Source organism: Podarcis filfolensis, assembly GCF_964270895.1.
Source record: "Podarcis filfolensis genome assembly, chromosome: 7".
Lineage (NCBI taxonomy): Eukaryota > Metazoa > Chordata > Lepidosauria > Squamata > Lacertidae > Podarcis > Podarcis filfolensis.
The window spans coordinates 19047026-19071010 of NC_139603.1; the positions used below are offsets into that span (position 1 = coordinate 19047026).

The window sequence follows — 23985 nt, forward strand, 5'->3', positions numbered from 1 at the left end:
ACAGTATTTATTTTGCCAGCCATGGTTTATTCTACCTATATTGCAAAGCCCTGCCCTTGCGTCCCCATCTTCTCCATGCCATGCCAAACCAAACCAATGGGTAGGCCAGCCCCATTGACCTCACATGGAGAGCATTGACCCAGTGAAGTAACAGCCTAGGCAGATATACCCAGACGACTTAGCTTCAGGATGCCACTGAGTAGAACTGGCAGCTGAACACCAAGTAAATTGTCAGGATGCTGTCACAGGCTCCTGGCTGGTTGCCCAGGAGTGTATAAAGACAAGGAAAAGTTTCTAACCGTCCTTTTTTATTATAAACTTTACAGAGAGAGGCTATAGAACCCAGCCTCTTGGATAATGGTGTTGTGCCAAGTGAATCTCCAGCTGTCTCCCACTTCCTCATTCACCATCATCATCACCTCCTCTATGGGTGCCACTAAGTGCCCTCTGTCTTTGAGCTCTTTGCTCTCCTACTTTTAAGGCTTGCCAGGTTCTGGGAGATGGAGGGTCTGGAAAGCTTAATAAGGAAAACATGTCAGTCAGGTGTTGGTCTGACTCTCCCATGATTTCTGAACTTTCCCCCTCATCTGCCTCTGAGCTGCTACCTCCCTCAAACCCCTGTTGTAAAACTATACTGTCTTCCTCTTCCTCCTCCCTGGAAGAGTCAGGATGGGGAGACGGTCTCCACCATTCCTCCTCTGCCCAGTCCCTGAAAATTAATTTTCTTTAACAGTGGAAGCCAGTTTTCAGATTATACAAAGCTCTTCTTCAGGCTTTGATTATGAGAGCAAAAAATAAACATCCAATAGTCTAGATAGCAACAAAATGGGTAGTCAGGCTGATGGTTACCTGGTTGCAGACATTTACTGGCCATTGCTGTTGGCATGGAGATAGTCTAGGTTGAATGCAAACATGCCATTCTGATGTCATGTGTGATGTCACAAAGAGGATATGCTTTAAGTCTTGGCAAAGCCAGAAACAGTTAACAGTCAGACTGCAGCTCAGCATTGTCAAGATGGATCTCCATAACAGGTGATGAATAGTTTTACAATTGGGGGAAAAGTTTTAGATTGGTCTGCCAGTTGGTAACCCATCAAGTTGAGGCCAATAGATATACATTCATAACCCTGTACCCATCAAATAATCAACTTTATGTGTGACTTTGGGACTGATTCATACAACCACATTTCCTTTCTCAACTCTATAGCAGCTTTTTCTCTGTATTTGAAAAAAAGTAACAAAGGAGAAGATAAGGAACCAGGAATAAGATTTGGATGAGTATGGTGAGGATTTAAGCTTTAAAAGTGAGGGGGCTAGGAAGATAGCTTTGTGGTCCAGCATAGGAATGATGGGTGCTTCATATTATTGAATTCCTGTACCACAAAGAAGAAGACTTTGAGCTCTTTGCTCCTCTACTTTTAAGGCCCGCCAGGTTCTGGGAGATGGTGGGTCTGGAATGCTTTCTAATGATGACATGTCAGCCAGCTGCTGCTCCGGCTCTGTCTGCTCCTCCTATCCCATGATTTCCCCTCCCACAAACCACTGTTGTAAATCTATATTGTCTTCCTCTTCCTCCTCCCTGGAAGGGTCAAGATGGGGATCTCCTCCACTGCTCAGTCCCTGACATAAGGGAATGCAAAGGAAGGCAGTGGAGGATTTAAACTCATTCTGCTGGCTTCCTAAAGGAGCAGAAAGTTGGGAAGCAGATGATGATGGAGCCAGCAGGAGCTAGAGGGAGGATAGAGAGCCAAGTGGCTTGAAAACTACAGATGTTGCAGCATTCCCCACCCTTACAGAACAGAACAGCCCTGAAGGATGGTGCTGAATGATGCTTTCACAGTAAGCGGAGGTTTCCTATTTGTCATGGTTTTTTGTTGCCTGTGTTTATTTGTGGCCATCTACTCTTCACCCAAAGAGAGCGAGTGCATTCACATGAAATTTGCAATTTTATATATGGATGCACATTTAGAAATAACTACCATAATTGAAACAGAAATTCAATATATCTCACCCCAGTAAGAAAGACTGTGACCAGGTGACATGTATGCCTGTTCTAGGTTGATCTAAAAATCAATGGGCAACTTCTTTCTTATCATTCTTTATTTTAAACTCAACTTGAATTTATCCGAAATTTGTATCTGCTGTAAGTTTACACCAGTTTATGCCAGATTGCTTTATGATGGCTTCTTGTGTATAGGATTGCTCCCTTAGTGAATCTGTGGTTGTTGTGAGACTTGATCTTGGGATTTCTGGGACTACATCTTATACTGTTTGCTGCTATGTTCTCTCCTGTTAAATTTGGGGTGGAAAGCAAGCACGATTACATATTAAACTTATTTACGGAAATGGTAACATACATTTTATGTAATCAAGCAAGAAGCATTGATATTGGAAAGAAATAAAAAAGGGTGATAAATTTTAGCTTCACGAAATGTTGCTAGTACAGTTAGTAATAGGACAATTAAATTGTGTTGTAAAAATGTGTTTAGAGGTAAATGCTGAGCAATCCTTATCTACATGCAGATGGAATAAAAGGGAATACTTCATTGTCTTCTAAAGTCCTGGGAAAGTGAAATGTACCAATAAAACTATAGAATCCACCATAGGGATATCCAATATCCTTGAATATGTGAAATTTGAAATTTCAGTACACCTGTGTTTATTTCCTTTAACTGTTACTGCTTTTAAAAATTATAAGATTTAATCGGTTTTGTGAATTGCAGTGCAATCCTAACCGTATATAGTCCAACTGAATTCAATGGATCTTAGGTAAGTGGGATTAGGATTTCATCATTAGTGGTGGCTGCATCAGGAAATAAAATCTGGGAGTGCATAAAAGGGGCAGCATTTATTTCTAGGTGTTCCACATGTGAAGATCGCTGAAAGAAAAATAAAATATGTCAGATAGGAATCCAGCATGTGAGTTCCTTGTTTGCTGTGAGGGACTGGCAGTGCTCTGATGAGTGAGTAGCAGAGGTGGGGAGCAAGGCAGAGGCTGACTCAAGGGAAGGGATCAGTAATTTATTGGGTTTTGTGCCTCTTGCAAGGCAGGAGCCATGGCTGGAGGAAGAGGAAGAGTCAAAGCAGTTGGAGATGGGGGAGAAGGTGCAGGATGCTCTAGGAGCAGAGGAAGACAAGCCAACTGAGAGGGGTGGGGTGGTAGAATCCCCTCCATCCCATCCCAGGCTGTCTTTCAGGACCAGGAAGGGCTTGAAGGGGCAGAAACAGAGGCGACTTCTGCATAGGAGAAGTCACAGCTTGTTTGTGAATGCCCTATCAGGCAGGAGTACTTCAGTTTCAGTGGCGGCATGGTCACGCGGTTGCGCCAACAGTCCGGCTTGTAAGTGTGTGCTATATCAATGACAAAATAAACTACTTACTCCCTTGGGGGCTGAGGGTGCTCTGGAGAGATTGAAGCAACCCCAAATCTCTTCCAGCCATTGATTATGCAAGACACAGGGAGGAGATGCAGAATGTGGGGCATGAGCTAGGGCTAGAGGAAGAGGTGCAGGACACACTAGGAATGGAGGAAGAAAGGGTTCCCGAGAGGGGCAGACTGGTAGAATTCCATCTGCCCCCTTCTTCGTCAATAAACAATTAAACTACTGGCTGTTTATCCTCCTTGGGGTGGGTGCACTCAGGGCACTTTGGAGGTGCTTGCCTGATGCTCCCCCATGGCACCACCCGTGGTAAAAAAAGGTGAGGTAAAGGATCCCTGGACGGTTAAGTCCAGTCAAAAGCAACTATGGGATTGTGGCACTCATCTCGCTTTTAGGCCAAGGGAGTGTGGCGCTGTGGTCTAAACCACTGAGCCTCTTGAGCTTGCCAATCAGAAGGTCAGCAGTTCAAATACCCACAAGGGGGTGAGCTCCCATTTCTCTGTCCCAGCTTCTGCCAACCCAGCAGTTCAAAAGCATGCCAGCGCAAGGAGACAAATAGGTATCGTTCCAGCAGGAAGGTGAACAGTGTTTCCGTGTGCTCTGGTTTCCATCACGGTGTTCCGTTGCATCAGAAGTGTTTTAGTCATGCTGGCCACATGACCCGGAAACCTGCCTGCAGACCACCCATGAGCCTTAATTAACTAAAGTTTAGTTGATAATGAGTGGTATCTTTTATTTGTTAAATGTGCCACGATGCAAATTTGTACTTAATTTCATTTAATTGATTTAATCTGTTTTTTTGTTTTTTTAAAACAACATGATTAATCAATTAAAATACTTTGAATGGTAGATGGTTCTGACAATCTTAATTGTATTTTTAATGAGTTTGGTTTAATCAAAGGCAAATTTGCGAACCTCCATTTCCATAGTAACCAAAATCCATTCTACTTCCCTAATCAACCACTGTTTAGATACTGGAAGACCAGCTGAGCGAGATGAATAATTTTAGTCCAGACTAAGAGGGTGAGAATTCGGAGCACTGTGATCTCTATCTACAGATCTTATAACATCGCCTTTCCCCTACCCTGTAGTGGAATTCCTTTATTAACATTGTTAATGACCAGTTTTTAAATGTCTTTGAGATATTTTGCACTTTACCAATGCACACATATTTAACCTACTTCAGAACCAACAGTTGCTTGTCACTTTCTGAAAAGCAGAAATGAGAACCTGCATTCTACTTGAAATGGAAAAGGCAAGCACAGAAAAAAATGAGAGATTTATAGATCAGTTGTAAGGATAATAATAATAATAATAATAATAATAATAATAATAATAATAATAATAATAATTATACCCCGCCCCATCTGGCTGGGTTTCCCCAACCACTCTGGGTGGTTTCCAACAAAATATTAAAATACAATAAAACATCAGACATTAAAAACTTTCCTAAACAGGGCTGTCTTCAAGTGTCTTCTAAAAGTCAGATAGTTGTTTATTTCCTTGACATCTGATGGGAGGGCATTCCACAGGGTGGGCACCACAACCGAGAAGGCCCTCTGCCTGGTTCCCTGTAACTTCGCTTCTCACAGTGAGTGAACCACCAAAGGCCCTCGGAGCTGAATGATGGAGGTGGAGACAGAAATGGAGAACTTGTGGCCCACCCATGGCCATCTCAAGACAGTTTCTTGCCAGAAATGGACTATCAAATGGTACCACCACCACCTCAAAGTCAAAGTGCATGGTCCTCAGGGCTGATTAAATTATGTTGGCACATTTGGCAGAAAAATTGCCCAAGCAATTCTCTCGCTCCCAGGTAGTGAAAATAAAATAATTTAAAAATAGCAACTTGCCACCTTTTCATGGCAGCTCAAATAAGCTGCCAGAAGGAGTCACATTACTCCTTAATAGTGTGACCAGATATATGCCCTCCTGATGTTTTGCACTACCATGTGTGTGTTTAAAGCAAATGTGGATATTTTCACATTGGCAGGGAGAATGTGAATCCCCCTCCCCCGAAATTTGTTCTGACAGGATTTATAAAGTAGCCCATAAATGAGATACTTGGGCTACGCCGTCTAACGTTTTGTGCTTCTGCATGCATCCAGGTTCACTTAAGCAGATTGATATCTCCCTCTTTTGCTTCTGGGCAGCCCTGTTTGGGCTCTAATTTTGTCGGCACTCAATCATTTTTCCACTGATATCTGTGGTCAGGTTACTATTGGAGGCAGTGCTAATTAGAAAGGAGAATTTTCTTCTCCCCAGGACTGATTATCAGCCACAGATAGGGGCATGCTTGTGTTGGCAAATAGATCAGATGCAAAATTAGGTACCAGAATAAATTTGGAGCCTTTTCTCAACCCAGACACAGGATGTTCACCAGACACTAAAGAGAGAGGAAAGATAAAGGAGGGAAATCTGTTTGAGAATGCCAGAGTCAAGAGGTGCATTTTTATTTTTTTATTTTTCTACATTGATTTTAAATATTGCATCCATTCACCACAAAAAGAAAAAAAGGAAACACATCCAATACAAAGAAAATTTGACATATAGAATAAAGTTCTTCCATGCATTAAGACTTCCATCTTCCTCAGCATGGGTCCTTCATTTCCTTGGTAAAGGCATAACGTATGACATTTAACTTATCATAAATTATCTATAATCTTTATAGCATATGGTATTGCAGAAGTTAATCAAAGCATGTCAAAGATTTCATATGGGAACAATGTTCTTTTAAATATAATCTGTCTATATCCCATTCTTTCTTGAACTTTTGGTCTCTCTGGTTCCTAATTTTTCCTGTCATCTTTGCCAATTCTACATAATCAAATAATTTCTCCTGCCATTCCAATTTAGTTGGTATTTTATCTCCTTTCCACCATTTGGCTATCAGCATTCTTGCGGCAGTGGTTGCATACATAAAAACCCTCCTCCATTCCTTCAGAATGTCTGCAGCCATAATACCTAAAAGGAAGGCTTCTGGGTTTTTTTGTTGTTGTTTTTTTGGATGAAAGTTAATTTAAACTTCTTCTTCTTTTAGCTCATTATAAATCATTCCCCAAAAGTTCTTTATCTTTTTACATTCCCACCACATGTGGCACATTGTCCCCTCAGATTCTTTACATCTCCAGCAAAGGTTTGAATTAGTTTTTCTAAAGATACTTATATCCAGTTTAGGGTCAGCTTAATTGCCCCTTGACGGCTTTCCTGTCGGTATGGGGTTTTAGTCTTCCAGAAGTTGTTGGCCCTCTGGTAAGTGCCTGGGACCAAGTTTGTCTTGCATATTTCTTCTGCTCCCACAGAGTTGCTGAACCTCTTATCTCCCTATGAGGGAAGGCGAAGCAAGCTCATTATATCTGGTGGTCCGCCTAGCTGGAGTAGGCTGGTCTTCTTTATGCTGGTAGGAGTTATGGGTACAACCTTCCATGATATTTTGGGCCTCTGGCCAGTGATCACATAGTTGTCATTAATCTTCCAAGATCAAAGGCTCTGGGTTAAGACATTTTACTCATACTTAAGGACTACGATCCTTTCTTGTATTCAATGGCATGTATTCTCTGCATATAAAACAAATGGGTGAAATGAAACATGAAGAAGAAATTGTCGCATTGATAATGACAATAATAATTCAGCCAAAAGATTGCATCTGGTATCCTTCCACTAAGATTTCCCAAGAAAAATCTGATTCATTTGTGCAAATTGAGTAGAAACATAGAAGTCAGAAGATGTGAAAACACTCATTATTTTCCATAAATATTTATGGGATGTAATATTTATGCAACAAAGACATGGGGCAGTTTCATCACTCTATGGGAAATAATCTGAAATTGATTTTATCCTCTTAATGTAATGCGCCAGTTTTCACGTTTAGTTGTTCTTGGGTGGAACTAACAATTTGAAGGCAGCTTGAGAACTTGTAATAAAAAAGGCAAGGCTTACTTAAGATAAATATGGATATTAATTCTGCCACATCCAGAGTCTCAATAAATGCATTTACTTTTTACATGATCTAATTTTATAAAACATTTGGAGAGACTACAGAAGGAGAGATGGCTCTAAGCAACAAATATGATTTTTTTTATATAACTGCTATCATGTAGCTATGCCTCTCTCTATAACTTCTTTTGGAATGGGTTTCATATTACTTTTTGCCAGCCGTTTGACTGAGCAGGATTGATGGTGCAATCAAAAGGAAGACTGCCACAGATGGAAGCCGGAAGCAGTTCTTTTAATCTGCTTTGTTTCTCAAATGTAGACCTGGCTGGTAAGTATCGAGGATGCGCTAAGAGGAAGCTCTGTTTCTTTTAGAATTATGTTTGTACAAGACCGACAATTTTATTTTAATATTCACAGTGCCTTGGGAATTGGCAAATGAGAGCGATGCAGGCAAGTTGCAAGAACCCGATGGAGGAAGTCAGCTTATTTTTGGAATGTAAAAACAAAACAAAAAAAGAGCCTAGGATGACCAACTTTTCATATCAAAATTTCGGAGACTTGGATGGGGCTGTGAACTTGCCAAGAAGTGCCTGTCACAGTAGAGCCATTGGTAAGCTCTGCTGAGGCTGTCTGATGTAATGGCTGCCCCCAAACTAGAGTTGAGGGGAGAGGAGGCCTCACAGAGGAGCCAATGGAATGATATATTGATGATATAAGGCACATCATGGGTGGCTTGACTATATTACTTGAGTTGTTTGCTCTGTATATATGGCATTTTCATACTCTCCAGTGGATGGCATAGATTCTATTGATCTGTAGTTGCTGAATGTCATGTATGGTGGGGGACTTGCATGGAAGTAACAGCCTGGATAGGATGGGATGGGAAAGGAGAAGCTTGTGTGTGAAAGAAAGAGAGGAGTCTGGGATATTTAAGGCGGTTGGATGGTGTCTTGTAACACCTCCTTGCAACCCCTGCAGACAAGCTGGAAGCAAATATATCACTCTGCTTTCTTTTGGACCACATCAGTGAGGTCATCATCTGGGCAACCTAGGACTTCCATATTCGCTGCCGAGGCTTGCGCCCCACAGAGGTCACTTTGGTGCTGCTAATGTAGCAAAAACCATGCAAGAGTTGTGAGTTACAGTCTCTGCAGCAACAGCAGGCGCTTGTCATGGGCCAGGAGTTGGCTTCACCTGCTGAGCAGCAGCCTGAAGGAGCAGAAGGCAAAGTGACTCCACCTACTGCTGATTAGCCTTCTTACTCCTGATGTGAACCAGATGACTTCAGCTTTCTTCAGCAGGGTTTCCAGCCTCAGTCAGTTGCTGGAAACAACATTTGTAGTTCCTGGCCAGACCTTGCTGCTTCTTGTGACCTTGGACCCTCGACTTTCTTGACCCCTGGATCATCTGACTACGTGTACTGAGATACTCCTGACCTCAGGACTGGACTCAACCTTTCATATGGACTCTGCCTCCAAGCACGTTCCCCCCTGAGACTTGGCTGGTTGGCCATTGCTGGGAGCACAGGACTACAACAGTGCTGTGATTCACCAATGGTTTGACTTCTTTCCCAGAGGCACAGTCAATTGTCTCTTGAGACAGATGGATGTCAACAACAGCTATAAGTAGCAATTCTTGCCAATATATTATGGGTGGAGAAAAGGGTTTAATCCCTATCCATTGTCCTATATCCAGGAAATTTTGTTTGTTTGTGTGTTTGTGTGTGTGTGTGTGTGTGTTGCCTGCATTGATCTCTGGATTTAGAATCCCTGGCGAAACATTTTGTCCATTTTCATCACTGCCACATTTAAGAACTCAATGTGCTTGATAATAACTGCTGTCAAATAAGAACTCTAAGGTCAGGTATATTTTCCCCTTTTTAAAGAAGCCAGGTGAACTGACAAATTGACAACATTTCCCACGAGTCACACAGACAGCAATTTAACGCCAATATAAGTTCTGTATAACTCAGTGAAATTGAATTCCACAATCAACATTTTGTGACATTTTAATTTTAAAATTTGCATGGAACACTGTTTTCTAGCACTCTACCCATTCCTTAAAACCGTCAAAAGTTACCCTGATGATAGACACATTTATACTTATTTCCTCCAAATATCCTTAATATCACTTTGTGGTAATGAGCTTTTGTATAAAGAGTGTACTTGATTTACATAATGCGTGCTCTTCTGCTGTATTCTTTTTCATTTGCTCCAAAATAAAAATAAGTGACGCCTGAAATTGCAATTTTTGCTCTTTCATCCACTACAGTTTAAACTGTATATTCTGGCCTTTTGGGGGAATAGAAATAAATATATTTCTATAAAAGTTTGTATGTGCAGGCACATGTGTTTTTTCCATTTCCAGATAGATCACAATTACCTTATATTGCCTGCAAAGTCTTTTGGTCCCCCAAATTGACCAAAATCAACCAGACATTCATGCTTGTCTTTTTATTGTTGCCATCCATCAACAGCCAAATATTATCTAGGCTTGTTCTCATTTGAATAGAATCTAAGTTACTCTCTGCTATGAGTGTATTTCTAAACTGTTTAGGGACTATGTGATTGTTCTCCTCGTTTCAGACATAGCACAATGTCTATGTATTTGACACTCCAATTTCCCTTATATAGATACAAAGTGATTTACTTGTCAAATTTACATCAAAACCTATGTACCTCAGCGAGATCCAAAATGATTTTGCTATTTCCTCTGCATACATTTGCCTCCTGTGAAGGCTTGCTGTCTTTTTCTCTCTCGTTTGAGAGTCTGGATTTGAATACAAAGACTTGGCCATTTCGACAGCTCTCGGAAAGGTTTCCTTGCAAAGGGAGATGGATTGCAGACTCAGACTGTAAAAAGGGGGGTTAAGTGGACTTATTGGGGTTGCAAGAAATGAGATTAGTACAATTATTTAATTCTGTAACTGAATTTCGTTTCACCTTGGTTGTTCCAGGCCAACAGCTGGGATCAATGTAAGTATTGATGCCTGTAGTTGTCTTTTCTTTAAACTATTTTCCTCACTTTCTATAGGGGTATCCCATAGTCTAGATTGCTTGGCTTCTTTTTTATTTCATAGCAACTGCTCCTGTTTTGTTGGGTCTGTATATCAGTAATTCTCAATGTTCCTCTTGATACCAAACTTAACCCCTCTAAAACATTACAGCTGCCCCTAGTTTTCAGTTTCCCAATACATTTCCCTGGTAGCATCTAGTGAAACAAAGAAACAATGTAGTGTCACCATAATTGCAATCCACCCACTCCAATTCATTAGCTGTGGGGTGTGAAGAAATTGACTGAAATGCTGTCACATCAGAACTATATCTTATGAGCTATTAACAGGGAAATATGTGGGTCTAATGTAAGCATGCATCCTCTGTAGCTGCAGATCCTTAATCTCCGCACACTCCAGCAAGGTCTCTGGAACATTCCTGCACACTCACACAAACAAATTAAAAGTCTCTCTTCAACCCCTTTCCCCTGCCCCACAGCTGTGCAATAATCAGATCTAAAATAAGGACTTTTTTTGGGGGGGGGTGTCTTGACTTAAACCTATTGACAAACCATTTATGGTGCAGAATTCAGCGGCCAGGTTGCTCACCGGAGCAAGACGGTTTGAGCATATTACACCAATCCTGGTCTGACTGCACTGGCTACCAATTAGTTTCCGGACCCAATTCAAAGTGCTAGTTTTGACCTATAAAGCCTTAAAGGGCTCAGGACGGCAATACCCCAAGGACCGTCTCTTTCCATATGAACTTACCCGGATCCTGAGATCATCTTCTGAGGCCCCCCTTTGTGTTCCCCCTCCTCGAGAGGTCCAGAGGGTGGTAACACGAGAAAGGGCCTTCTCTGCAGTGGCTCCCCGTCTGTAGAATGCTCTCCCCAGGGACGTTCATCTAGTGCCTTCATTATACACCTTTAGGCGCCAGGCAAAAACGTTCCTCTTTAACCAGGCCTTTGGTTGATCTGATTTGTAGCCTATGCCCTTTTAAAATGTATTGGGGGGGGGCTATTGGGTTGTTGTTTTTATCTTTATTAGGTATTTTGTGGTTTTATATCTTGATTTTATTCTGTGAACCCGCCTGAGACCCCCGGGTATAGGGCGGTATATTAATCCAATAAGAATAATAATTTCTAGAACCCCCAAAAGTTTGAGCTAAAGAATTCATCTCCCAGGTTCAGGTTTGTCTGCCCAAAGTTCTGGACATCTCTTCTGTGATTAACGTCTCCATGTCCTGTTACACAGAATTCCTAAGCGGTTTTCATTTGGCCCAGTATTCATGAATCAGGCCCTCTTAAAGCTTTGCTATGTTCTGACCTTGCTGCAAGCCTGCTTTATTTCTCAGCAAAACTCTCTTCAATTACGAAGTCAGTCCTAAAAACGATCTGTTTGTTACAGCCATTCCTGGAGCTTCTGAAATCTTTTCAACAAGTCATTGGGCCCAGTAATGGAATACTTTTCATGTTAACAGAGGGTGCTCCTTATTTGTATGGCATTTGAGACTCATCAAATGGAATGCTTCTAGACCATTGTATCCATTTGCTGCTGCAATCCAGCAACCATTTGAGCTCTTGTGTGTACTAAAAAGTTTGTTTTTTTTATCGCAGGTGCAGTTTTTCAGCTTTAAAATGGGAAATGGGAGTCTAAAATTCCAGATTGAGTGATAATATTCTTTATGCCATTATTCATAAAAGAATCCCCCTCTTACATAAAATTTCAGTGGCATTTAATTTGGCCATGCATTTCAAATAGCATATAAACTAATAGTGTAGAACAAAAAGAATGTAATGAGCTGGTGTTCATTGCTGGGATGCATTTACGATTGTATGGAACTTACAATTGCCACTATCTTTTTTTTAGAAAAAAAGAAAAAAAAGATAAAAAAAGATAAAAGATAAAGATTTGTTTATTTGGAAGGATTTTTGACATCCCACCCCCTTAAAATATAGTGCAATCCTGGACATTTGTTTAGTCGTTTATACGTGTCTGACTCTTCGTGACCCCATGGACCAGAGCGTGCCAGGTCCTCCTGTCTTCCACTGCCTCCAGCAGTTTGGTCAAACTCATGTTGGTAGCTTCAAGAACACTGCCCAACCATCTTGTCCTCCGTCGTCCCCTTCTCCTTGTGCCCTCAATCTTTCCCAGCATCAGGGTCTTTTCCAGGGAGTCTTCTCTTCTCATGAGGTGGCCAAAATATTGGAGCCTCAGCTTCAGGATCTGTCCTTCCAGTGAGCACTCAGGGCTGATCCTGGACATTAAGCAAGCTGAATTCAATGTGAATTCCAGATAAGGCAGTACCATATATGGCAATGGTTTTCAACCAGTGTGCTGTGGCAATTCTTGCTAATATATTACAGGTGGAGAGAAGAGTTTAATCCCTATCCATTTTCCTAAATCCAGGGTGCCTTGAATGGTAGCCGGGTGCTGCAGGCAACACTGGCCTCTGTCCCTCTTTCCTTCCCTCCCTCCTCTGATGCCCTCTCCCATCTCTGCCTCCCAGTGGCTTGCACAGCTGTTTGTTTCAGCAGTCCTGGCTACAAGCTCTGCAGGCAAATGGTGCCTCTGGGGATGGTCACAGGGTACTGGTTGTCAGAAGCTGAGGAGGCCTCAAAGTAAGCAAGCAAGCAGGTGGGGGAGCCCAACCAGCCAGTTCGCCAGCCCCTTGCTTTTGGGAATGGACGAACATGTTCCAGGCCCCTGTAGGGCAGTGTGAGGAGGCACCTCTCTTTGTGGCAGAGGGGCAGCTCAGAAACCAGGGGCGACAGCAGCAGCTGCCCAGAGGACTCCGAAGAAGAAGAAGAAGAAGAAGAAGAAGAAGAAGAAGAAGAAGAAGAAGAAGAAGAAGAATTTGGATTTGATATCCCACTTTATCACTACCTGAAGAAGTCTCAAAGTGGCTAACATTCTCCTTTCGCTTCCTCCCCCACAACAAACACTCTGTGAGGTGAGTGGGGCCGAGAGACTTCAGAGAAGTGTGACTAGCCCAAGGGCACCCAGCAGCTGCATGTGGAGGAGCGGGGAATCGAACCCGGAGAAAGGAGAGGAACCCAAGGACAAGTGAGAGGAGAGGAGGCTGAGGGAGCACTCCACAAGGGAGGGTGTTTGAAAAGGGGTGAGAGGTTGCCAGCTCTGCAAGCAAGGGGTGACATAACTGGGCTCCTGAACCCTACAGGGGTGCCCCAAAAAGAATGTAGTTGGTCAAGGGAGCCACGGACCCCCCAAAAGGTTGAAAACCTCTGGGACATGGAATGCCTCTGCATGAGAGCTATGTTTGCTTCTCTTCCACAAGATTCATGACTGAGGGCTTATACACACACCTGCCAATTGCTTGGTTCTTTCCAGACACAAGTCCATGCTTTAAAGCGGGAATTGAACTCGTTCATCCCACTGGCTGCACTGTTTCCTTTCAGAGTGTGACATCACACTTAAGACTTAATGACTACGTTCTTCAAAATAAGCTAAAAAAAGGTAAAAGACCCCTGGGCAGTTAAACCCAGTCAAACGTGACTATGGGGTCCAGAACTCATCTCACTTCAGACCGAGGGAGCCGGCGTTTGTCCACAGACAGCTTTCCAGGTCATGTGGCTAGCATGACTAAACTGCTTCTGGTGCACGGAGGACTGTGATAAGTGCCAGAGCACACGGAAATGCCGTTTTACTTTCCCACCACAGCGGTACCTATTTATCTACTTGCACTGGAGTGCTTTCAAACTGCTCGGTTGGCAGGAGCTGGGACAGAGCAACCGACAAGCCCAAGAGGCCCAGTGGTTTAGATCACAGTGCCACCCGCTCCCTAAAAAAAAAAGCAAAAAAAAAGCTAACATTTATTTAGCGCATATTAATCTATTTAATCTAAATTAAATGCATTGTTAAGTGTGTTTGGGACACGTCATTTAGAGTGTTAACCTTTGAACAAAAGAGCTAACTAGTTTCACATGGAATGCAAATGCCTACAGCTAATTATCAAGTGTAATTGCATATGCTGGCGAAGCTGTGCTGATCTTTTCCCTGAGATATCATTTCCAGCAAACACACAGATAGACATCTATTTGCTGGTAATGAATTTCTGGATGTCGCACTTCCATGGCTAATGAACCAAGATAAAGATAAAAGGAGAAAATGAGGACAGGAGGGCAGAAACCTTGCAGAGCAGGCTTGATCCACAACTGAAAACAACCACTTTTGGAGGGTGATTTTTTTAATTATTATTTTTTGCAAATGTTAATGTTGAGCACCTAAATAAGATGATCTCTTGGCCAGACTATGCCAAGCACACAAATTACACGTGGGTGTTTTTTTTTTTTTGGGGGGGGGGGGTATTAGGTTGTTGTTTTTATTTTGATTATGTATTTTGTGCTTTTATATTTTGATTTTATTCTGTGAACCTCCCTGAGGCCTGCAGGTATAGGGCAGTATATGAATTCAATAAATGAATAAATAAAAGTTTTAAATACCACTGCTTTCTGTGGTGTGTGCATTTGTGTGTTCAGTGTTTTGAAAGAAAAACCACAACAACTGGAGGTTTAATTTCTACAAACCAAGGAAATTGGAAAGTCAGGTTGATAGGGTTCCCATATTTCAAAAAGTCCGGACACAAAAGTTGTTGAACTTTTTTTTTTTTTCTTTTGCATAGTTATTGAGCTTCTTCTGCAAATTCTCCAAAAAAAAAATAATGAAGTTTTTGACCTATTTTTATTGAAATTCGCCAAAATCTACACCTCCGACATGGGTTGCCGTATGTCCAGATTTCCCCATACATTTCAGCGATTTCCACCCAGTGGAATGACCAACTCCTGGCTATGTCTGGGAAATTCCAGATGTATAGCAACCCTAAAGGCTGATGTCTTAGCAGACATGCCCAATGATCAGCAGGGATGTTGTGCAGTGCCACAAAATGTGCTTGCTTGCCACTTGCCCTTCATGCACCCACACTTTTCCTTGGTCTTTCAGGCTCAAATCCAGATGGAGAGGAGGGAGTGCCAAGAATGCCTCAGATTGTTAAACAGAGGATACTTCAACCGTCTGGTGCTTGCTCCTGGAGGAGAAATCCCATTTGGCATAAACTAAAGGTAAAGGTAAAGGGAGCCCCTGACCATTAGGTCCAGTCGTGACCAACTCTGGGGTTGTGGTGCTCATCTCGCTTTATTGGCTGAGGGAGCCGGCATACAGCTTCCAGGTCATGTGGCCAGCATGACTAAGCCGCTTCTGGCGAACCAGAGCAGTGCACGGAAAGCCGTTTACCTTCCCGCCGGAGTGGTACCTATTTATCTACTTGCACTTTGACATGCTCTCAAACTGCTAGGTTGGCAGGAGCAGGGACTGAGCAACGGGAGCTCACCCCATTGCAGGGATTCAAACTGCCGACCTTCTGATCAGCAAATCCTAGGCTCTGTGGTTTAATCCACAGTGCTACCCGCATCCCTATAAACTGCAGAGACGTGTTCAAATGAAGCAGAGGTTATTCACATACCCTGCAAGTGTCCCTATTTTCCAGGCACAACCCTGGAATTATTTGATCCCAGAAAATCCCTATTTGCTCTGCCGGTGTCGCTGCTGCTGAGCTCAGGGAGGAGGATGAACTGTTGGTGGTGCCAGCAGTGATTATTGACACAATAGCTCCTGAACATCTTCAGATGCAGAAGTGAGTAGAAGTGCTCAGTATTAGTTCTTAGTTAAAAAGGTAAAGGTAAAGGACCCCTGGACGGTTAAGTCCAGTCAAAGGTGACTATGGGGTTGTGGCGCTCATCTCACTTTCAGGCTGAGGGAGCTGGTGTTTGTCCACAGACAGCTTTCCGGGTCATGTGGCCAGCATGACTAAGCCACCTCTGGCTCAATGGAACACCATGACGGAAAACAGAGTGCACAGAAACACCATTTACCTTCCCGCTGCTGTGGTACCTATTTATCTACTTGCACTGGCATGCTTTTGAACTGCGAGGTTGGCAGAAGCTGGGACAGAGCAACGGAAGCTCACTCCACAGGGATTCAAACTGCCAACCTTCCGGTCAGCAAGCCCAAGAGGCTCAGTGGTTTAGACCACAGCATGACCCGTGTCCCATTATGTTCTATGCGTAGCAGTAAGTATAATGCTTCTAGATTGGCTAGACCTAGTATAAAAAAAATCAGGATCCTGACCTTCTGCACTTGACTGGGATCTCAGTTGTGGCTATTCCATATCCCTTTGCAAAACTAAAGCAACCCTTCCAACAGAGAGTTAAACAGCACTTTTATTCAAGTATTCTGCAACGATATATTGTGAAATAGTGCTACCGATACAGCTGCCTGTGATAATTTCTTCTTTGTAGACAGAGGAAGCAATCCTGCTTTCCTGTAAAACTGCCAAGGAGGGAGATCTATTTGATACAGGGAAAAGCGTTAAAAGGAGATTCTCTAAATTAAAGAAATGGCATATCTGAAGCTGAAAGTGTGAGATGTGGAGAAATGTGTGCAATCTTTTATAATGGCATCCATAGTCCTGGCATTCTCTAAGTTCAGCTCTTACATTCATTGTTCTAAGGTCAGTTTTATTGCTGTTGCTAAAAGGTAGGAAACACCCCTGGAGCAGCAATTGTTAATGGTCAGTGACTCTTACTTTTCTTGATCATACGTCAAGGTCTTTTTGTTCCGGTCCAATACATTTTCCAGCCAAGTGAGGAAGAAATATAATGGCATAGTCCTCTGCCAGAGCATGTCTTCCACACTTTACTTCAATATGTGCTCCTTCAATAATCCTTGGGAAGATCGCAAGTGCTGCAGAGCCCACCACTTAATGTCCATGATTCAGGGCAATTGCTCAAGCTTTTAACCATATGCTGTCTCTCTGTCTCAAAATTGATAAGCATGGTGTGGGGAGCAGTAGTGAGCTTTAACCCTCCTTTCCCAGAAACATGAACACGACTTGCTCCATTATCAGCCTTGTAGAGCTAAGGAGATCTCAGTTGTCAAGAGATTTCATATGCTGCATTTGCTTAGAACTGCGGTGTGACTTCTTGTTATCCTCCGAGCGTGTGTGTATAACATTATTTTGCTGAGTGATATAGCAGACATTCTGACTGCAATTCCCCTATCCGTCCAAGCTGTCACAAGGAGGAGAAATAAAGACTCGCTTCCACATATATTTCCTTTGAAAGATAACATGAAGAGTAGAAGTGTCCCCTGTGAATTGCATTACTCTCGCCACAACCCCCCCCCCCCGGCTATTCTACTTGTTGCCAGTCACACACAACTGTGTTTTGTGTGATACAGGGAACCATCAGTGCTGCTGTTTCTGTCAACCTGTTGATGCTATTGTGAGTGTGGTATTGCCTAGAAGGCTCAGAGTGAGCCGTTGAAAACCAACAAAGAAACTTCAGACATCCAGCGGGTGTTCACTTAATTAATCAAATTGACAATTTTGGACAATATTGATTAGAAATTGCTGCTCAAACTTTTCAGGAACCATATGCCGTTCTTATTTTGATGCCATTTCAATTGTTCTGATTTTGTGTTTGCGTTCATACTTTATGATTGGAATATTTCTTCTTCTGCATACTACATAGAGAACTCAATTTTTTGTTATTGCTGTTAATATGTAAATAAATTCACAACTGTATGAGATTTGTACTTGAGAGACAGCACACAAGACTCAGGAAGAAATGAGCAAACTTTGTGAAGAAGAAGAAGAAGAAGAAGAAGAAGCTGCTGCTGCTAATAAACTTTAATCTAATATTCTAATAAACTTTTCTATGTCTTTGTGGACTTGAGACAAACACTTTGACCCATGATAGAAGAATTTATATTTGGCCATACAAATGAAATGTTCAGTTTCACAACAGGGGAAAGAAAGGAGCCAGTAGATTTGTGCCATCATACCCACATAGAATAGGACACTTAACTGGAAAGCTTGATATTATGATTGTTCATTCACTAGGTAATGTAATTGAATTGATTGCCTGTTGTGCTTCATAAATATACTGTAACTCAGCTTTAAGCCAAAGCAGCCCATCTCCTCTCTCTACAAAAGCTGGTGCGTCAGCCTCAAGGATGAGATAGGATTAAGGCTAAGAACAAAATAGAGCATATTGCATTTATTTAATTGGACAACTGCCAAATTTATCGTGTGAAATCTTGTTTGACCTCCCCACCTCTGGTCAAGAAGGACACTTGCATCGGTCTTTTGTGTATGCAGATCTACACAGGCCCAATTCACCAGTATGTGCATATATTTCAATGACCTGTGTAAACTTGCCTCCATTGAGAGAAAGGAAAAAAACCTGTCAGAATGTAAGAAAGCTCAGCACCTAATATCTGAAGTTTCCCAGGTGACATTTTTCTGAGACAATGTCAGAAATTATTCTTTTTTTCTTCATGCACCGTTAAAAAAATAAGGCCCCATTGCATAATTTTCTCCAAATATGGTTTTTTTGTTTGTTTTGTTTTTATTTAGCAGCTGCCATCCTGAACATGTACCCCCCAATTCCTCAGAATGAAGCTAGGTTTAGGTAAAAGGTAAAGTTAAAAGACTCCTGGATGGTTAAGTACAGCTGAATTCGACCATGGGGTACGGCGCTCATCTCACTTCAGGCCAAGGGACCCAGCGTTTGCCTGCAGACAGCTTTCCAGGTCATGTGGCCAGCATGGCTAAACCACTTCTGGTGCAACAGGACACCATGATGGAAGCCAGAGCACAAGGAAACACCATTTACCTTCCTGCCACAGTGCTACATATTTATCTATTTGTGCTGGTGTGCTTTCAAACTGCTAGGTTGGCAGGAGCTGGAACAGAGCAACCGAAGGACCAGGTGCGCAGCCTGGGAGTCATTTTGTACTCACAGCTCTCCATGGAGGCGCAGGTTAATTCTGTGTCCAGGGCAGCTGTCTACCAGCTCCACCTGGTACGCAGGCTAAGACCCTACCTGCCCACGGACTGTCTCGCCAGAGTGGTGCATGCTCTAGTTGTCTCCCGCTTGGACTACTGCAACACGCTCTACGTAGGGCTACCTTTGAAGGTGACCCGGAAACTGCAATTAATCCAGAATGCGGCAGCTAGACTGGTGACTGGGAGTGGCCGCCAGGACCACATAACATCGGTTCTGAGAGATCTGCATTGGCTCCCAGTACGTTTCCGAGCACAATTCAAAGTGTTGGTGCTGACCTTTAAAGCCCTAAACGGCCTCGGTCCTGTATACCTGAAGGAGTGTCTCCACCCCCATCGTTGAGCCCGGACACTGAGATCCAGCGCCGAGGGCCTTCTGGCGGTTCCCTCATTGCGAGAAGTGAGGTTACAGGGAACCAGACAGAGGGCCTGCTTGGTAGTGGCGCCCACCCTGTGGAACACCCTCCCTTCAGATGTGAAGGAAATAAGCAGCTATCTTCTCTTTAAAAGACATCTGAAGGCAGCCCTGTTCAGGGAAGTTGTTAATATTTAACGCTGTACTGTTTTTAACACTTGATTGGGTTCCCCAGAGTGGCTGGGGAAACTCAGCTAGATGGGCGGGGTATAAGTAATATACTTATATTACTTATAAGTATATTACTTATACTAATAATAATAATAATATTATTATAATTATTATTATTATTATTATTATTATTATTATTATAATAATTATAATTATAATTATAATTATAATTATAATTATTATAATAATTATAATTATAATAATAATTATAATTATTATTATTATTATTATTAACCAGGAGCTCACTCCGTCGCGGGGATTCTAACCGCCGACCTTCTGATCAGCAAGCCCAAGAGGCTCAGTGGTTTAGACCACAGCGCCACCCCTTTCAGTTCTGTTTTGTACTGATGTGTTTCGTGGCAGACCTTTCCTAGATCTAAGACATTTTGGACAATGCAAAATGGTGGCAAGGCAGGGAAACACAGTTGTTGCAGTTACCACTTGCAAAGGCAGGAACATAAACCAGAACACCTTGCAGTGGGGAGAGAATCTATTGTACTGCCTCTGCTAACTGTGAATCCCACTTCCAAGAAACTGTCAGGAAATTTCTCTTCCTCCTGGAGAATTCTAGCTGCCCTCACACCAATGCCTTGAACTACAAATAGGATGGATATTTTTAAAAGGTCGTGTGTATGTAGCTCTAATATACAACTCTCATACTTGCACATCACTTTGATGCATGCATAAACTCACCCTTAGAAAGAAAATATGTGCAGCTATGGGAAAAATAGAGGCATTCACCTATTCAAGTTTGATACTTAAAATATGCTTAATTTAGGTCCATGGTTCTGAAACACCCCCCCCCCCAAAAAAAAAATGGTTGAGGACCTTAGCAGACCACTTAAATTATTTTTCTGTCTGCTGTAATAATTGTACTGTGCTGTGCTAGATGCTGTAATATTGGCGTTTGAAATTTTTATTTCTTCTTTTATTTTTCATATATTGCATTTTATTTTATTGTAATACAGTAAAATACAATATAAAAAGAAACAATAAGAATGCAATTAAAAATTGATATCACTAATGCTTCTCCTGTCTTCAACCCCAAACATGTAGATGTACCAGTGGACCACCTGAATGAAACTGATGGATGACTTGTGGTCCATGGACCACAGTTGTATCGTTTTAACTGATTTTTACTTTTTATATTGTATGCATAGCTGTCAATCTTCCCTTTTTTTGCGGGAAATTCCCTTATTCCAGCGCCATTTCCCGCTGCTTCCCGCTGCTATCCCGGATTGTTAGATATCCTGTAGACTGTCCCCGGGACAGGTGAGGCTGCTGATCCCTTATTTTCGAGGCTGCTGATCCCTTGTTTTCAAATCTGAAAGTTGACAGCTATGATTGTATGCTTGTGAACCGCTTGTAGAGTATTGCATTTAAGTGATAAATGAATTGGTTTTAAATAAATAAACAAACCCTGGCTTGTATTGCTTATGCAAACAATCAGAAACTTTGAAAGCGTTCAAGCTGAACACTCAAAATAAGTACCGTATTTTTTGCTCTATAAGATTCACTTTTTCCCTCCTAAAAAGTAAGGGGAAATGTGTGTGCATCTTATGGAGCGAATGCAGGCTGCACAGCTATCCCAGAAGCCAGAACAGCAAGAGGGATTGCTGCTTTCACTGCACAGTGATCCCTCTTGCTGTTCTGGCTTCTGAGATTCAGAATATTTTTTTCCTTGTTTTCCTCCTCCAAAAACTAGGTGCGTCTTGTGGTCTGGTGCATCTTACAGAGCAAAAAATATGCTCCTTTGTCCCAAGAATTTAATTTAAATAGAAATGTAAGAATGGTATTAATCAATCTGTTGTTTCATAACATTGGATTTTTTAAAAAAACAAACAAACCCTGTTTCAGTGGGATTAGGAAGGTGAAAATACAGGTTTTTTTGAAGAATCTTTCAAACAAGGCTAAAGCAGCCATAGCAACCCATAAAAAGGGGAAACTGTCTATGGAAAGAAGCACAGTTTTGCTTTGAAATGTATCTATTGGTTCTGCTTAAGAGTCCAAACTTCAAAGGGAACCGTCCTGCTTGAATTCCCAAGACCAATTGCTGTTTATCAGAACGATGAGAGCTGCCTATGTAATTCTGCAAAGGATGCAATTTCCATAGCAGTCTGTGAAAATGAGCTCGTGGCGAAACTTATTTGGCGTACCTTTCGAGCCCAGGGTCCATGGGGTCGTGAATTGGAATGTGTTTATTGAATCTGAGAGAAAAGCGCCACACTTGAACAGCCTGACCTGAGTATAAGGTGAAAGTTTGCAAATGAGAAAGCAAAATGCCAAACACCCATATTTGGTATAGCATGATTCTGCGAAAGATTGTGACCTTGACTTTTCCCATACTACTGCAAGCTTCTGTTATCTTATGGAATCTCCAATATCTTGGAGTGCATTAGAGGCACGACAATGGAGCATCTTTTCTGAGATGAATTCTATTGTTTTTTGGACATATTGGAACCATTGGATTTTTTATTATCTTTTTAAAGGAGATTTGGAGGTTGCTCATTTGGACAGTATTTTCACATTACCGTATTGGCCTGAATATAAGCCGCACCTGAATATAAACCGTACCTTTAACATTGGAGGGTGGGGGGAAGAAAAAAAATACAAAAAATACATGAATATAAGTGCTCCATTCCTTACAGCTCCTGGCTGCATACTGGGGTGGGGCAGCAACCTTTCCCCTTCCTCGCTCTCTCCCTTCCCAGCCTTGGCGGAGAGGATGGGGGACTACACATGCGGCCGGCGCTGCTTTGCCACAGTCCTGGCACTGTTTGCCATGCATTCCTGGCTGCATACCGTAAGGTCACAAATATAAGCCGCAGTTTAACTTTTCATGGTTGAAATTTGAGGGGGAAAGTGAGGCTTATATTCAGGCCAATACGGTACAGCCATACCTCGGGATAAATACGCTTCAGATTGAGTGCTTTCAGCTTGCGCTCCGCTGCGACCCGGACGTAACAGAGCACGTTACTTCTGGGTTTTGCCACTCATGCATGCGCAGATGGTTAAAATGATGTCACGCACATGTGCGGAAGAGACGAAACGCGACCCGCGCACGCGCAGGTGTGTTGTCGCATCTTCCGTTCTGTTCGGGATGTGAATGGGGCTCCAGAACAGATCCCGTTCGCATCCCGAGGTATCATTTTATTACAATCAAGCTGGAATATCAATCAGAATCATACAGATAGCTCAGCTGGTACAGCATGAGACCCCTTAATCTCAGGGTCATGGGTTAGAGCCCCACGTTTGGTGAAAGACTCTTACCTTGCAAGGGGTTGGACTAGATGGCACTTGTGGCCCCTTCCAGCTCTGCCATTCTGTGATTCCATTGTTACCCTTTGGCACATACAGAAACTATACTGTGGAATTGCTTCTGTCTCAGGTGCCTGTTTGTCACAGATCACATGGGAACCTAGCTCTAACAACCATTCATTTAACTGAGCCATTCCCCTTTGCTTGCCATTGCCTGTGGCCCTCATCCCAGATCATTGGCCAAGCCATAGCTGTCAACGTTTCCCTTTTTAAAAGGTAAATTCCCTTATTCTGAATAGGATTCCTCACAAGAAAAGTTGACAGCTATGGGCCAAGCTGTGGGGGGCTGATGAAAGCTGGGGGGGGGGCAACAACATCTCAAGAACCACTGGTTCCCCATCCGAGTTCTAGAAAGAGTCCGGAGAGGCAGAAGGACTGAACTAAGGAGGAACAGACCATTCAGGGACCTGAGAAAGCATACATACACAGATGCATACATAATTGTATTTGTAGCCCACCTTTCCACAGTTCAAACCATGCTCAAGACAGCATGCAATTGGAATGGGGGGGGGGATAACTACAATATAACAAAAGTAGTCGTAAATAATAAATGAAACATTTAAAAGTACACAACCAAATGGAGCAATTTCTGCATAAATCACAAGAATAAAGATACCAAAGAGAGAGAGAGAGAAAAAACCAGGAACACATAGCTCAGTTGGTTAGAGTATGGTGCTGATAATGCCAAGGTTACAGGTTTGATCCCAGTATGGGGAAACTGCATATTCCTGCATTGCAGGGGGTTGGACTAGATGATAGTGTCATGAATACACCAGCTCCCAGTGTAATCTCACAGCCAGCTGCAGAATGCAGTCAGGAACAGGGAGGCTGGACTTTCACGCTGGCACAGGAGAGCCCACAGCTGCCAGCGTCGACTCCCCCTGACCTTGGATGGCCGGCTGATAAG

General features: G+C 42.5%; 1 long non-coding RNA gene across 2 annotated transcripts; it reads left to right on the top strand.

The window, feature by feature from the left end:
* Positions 1 to 994: 994 nt before the first annotated feature.
* Positions 995 to 19067, top strand: LOC310767264. Of its 2 annotated transcripts, none has more exons than XR_014550817.1 (3): positions 995 to 1032; positions 15271 to 15389; positions 15843 to 19067. It is a non-coding gene; the product is annotated as an uncharacterized lncRNA (long non-coding RNA). The 2 variants fall into 2 exon arrangements; XR_014550818.1 differs by lacking the exon at positions 995 to 1032 and adding an exon at positions 6069 to 6780.
* The last annotated feature ends 4918 nt before the right edge of the window (positions 19068 to 23985 follow it).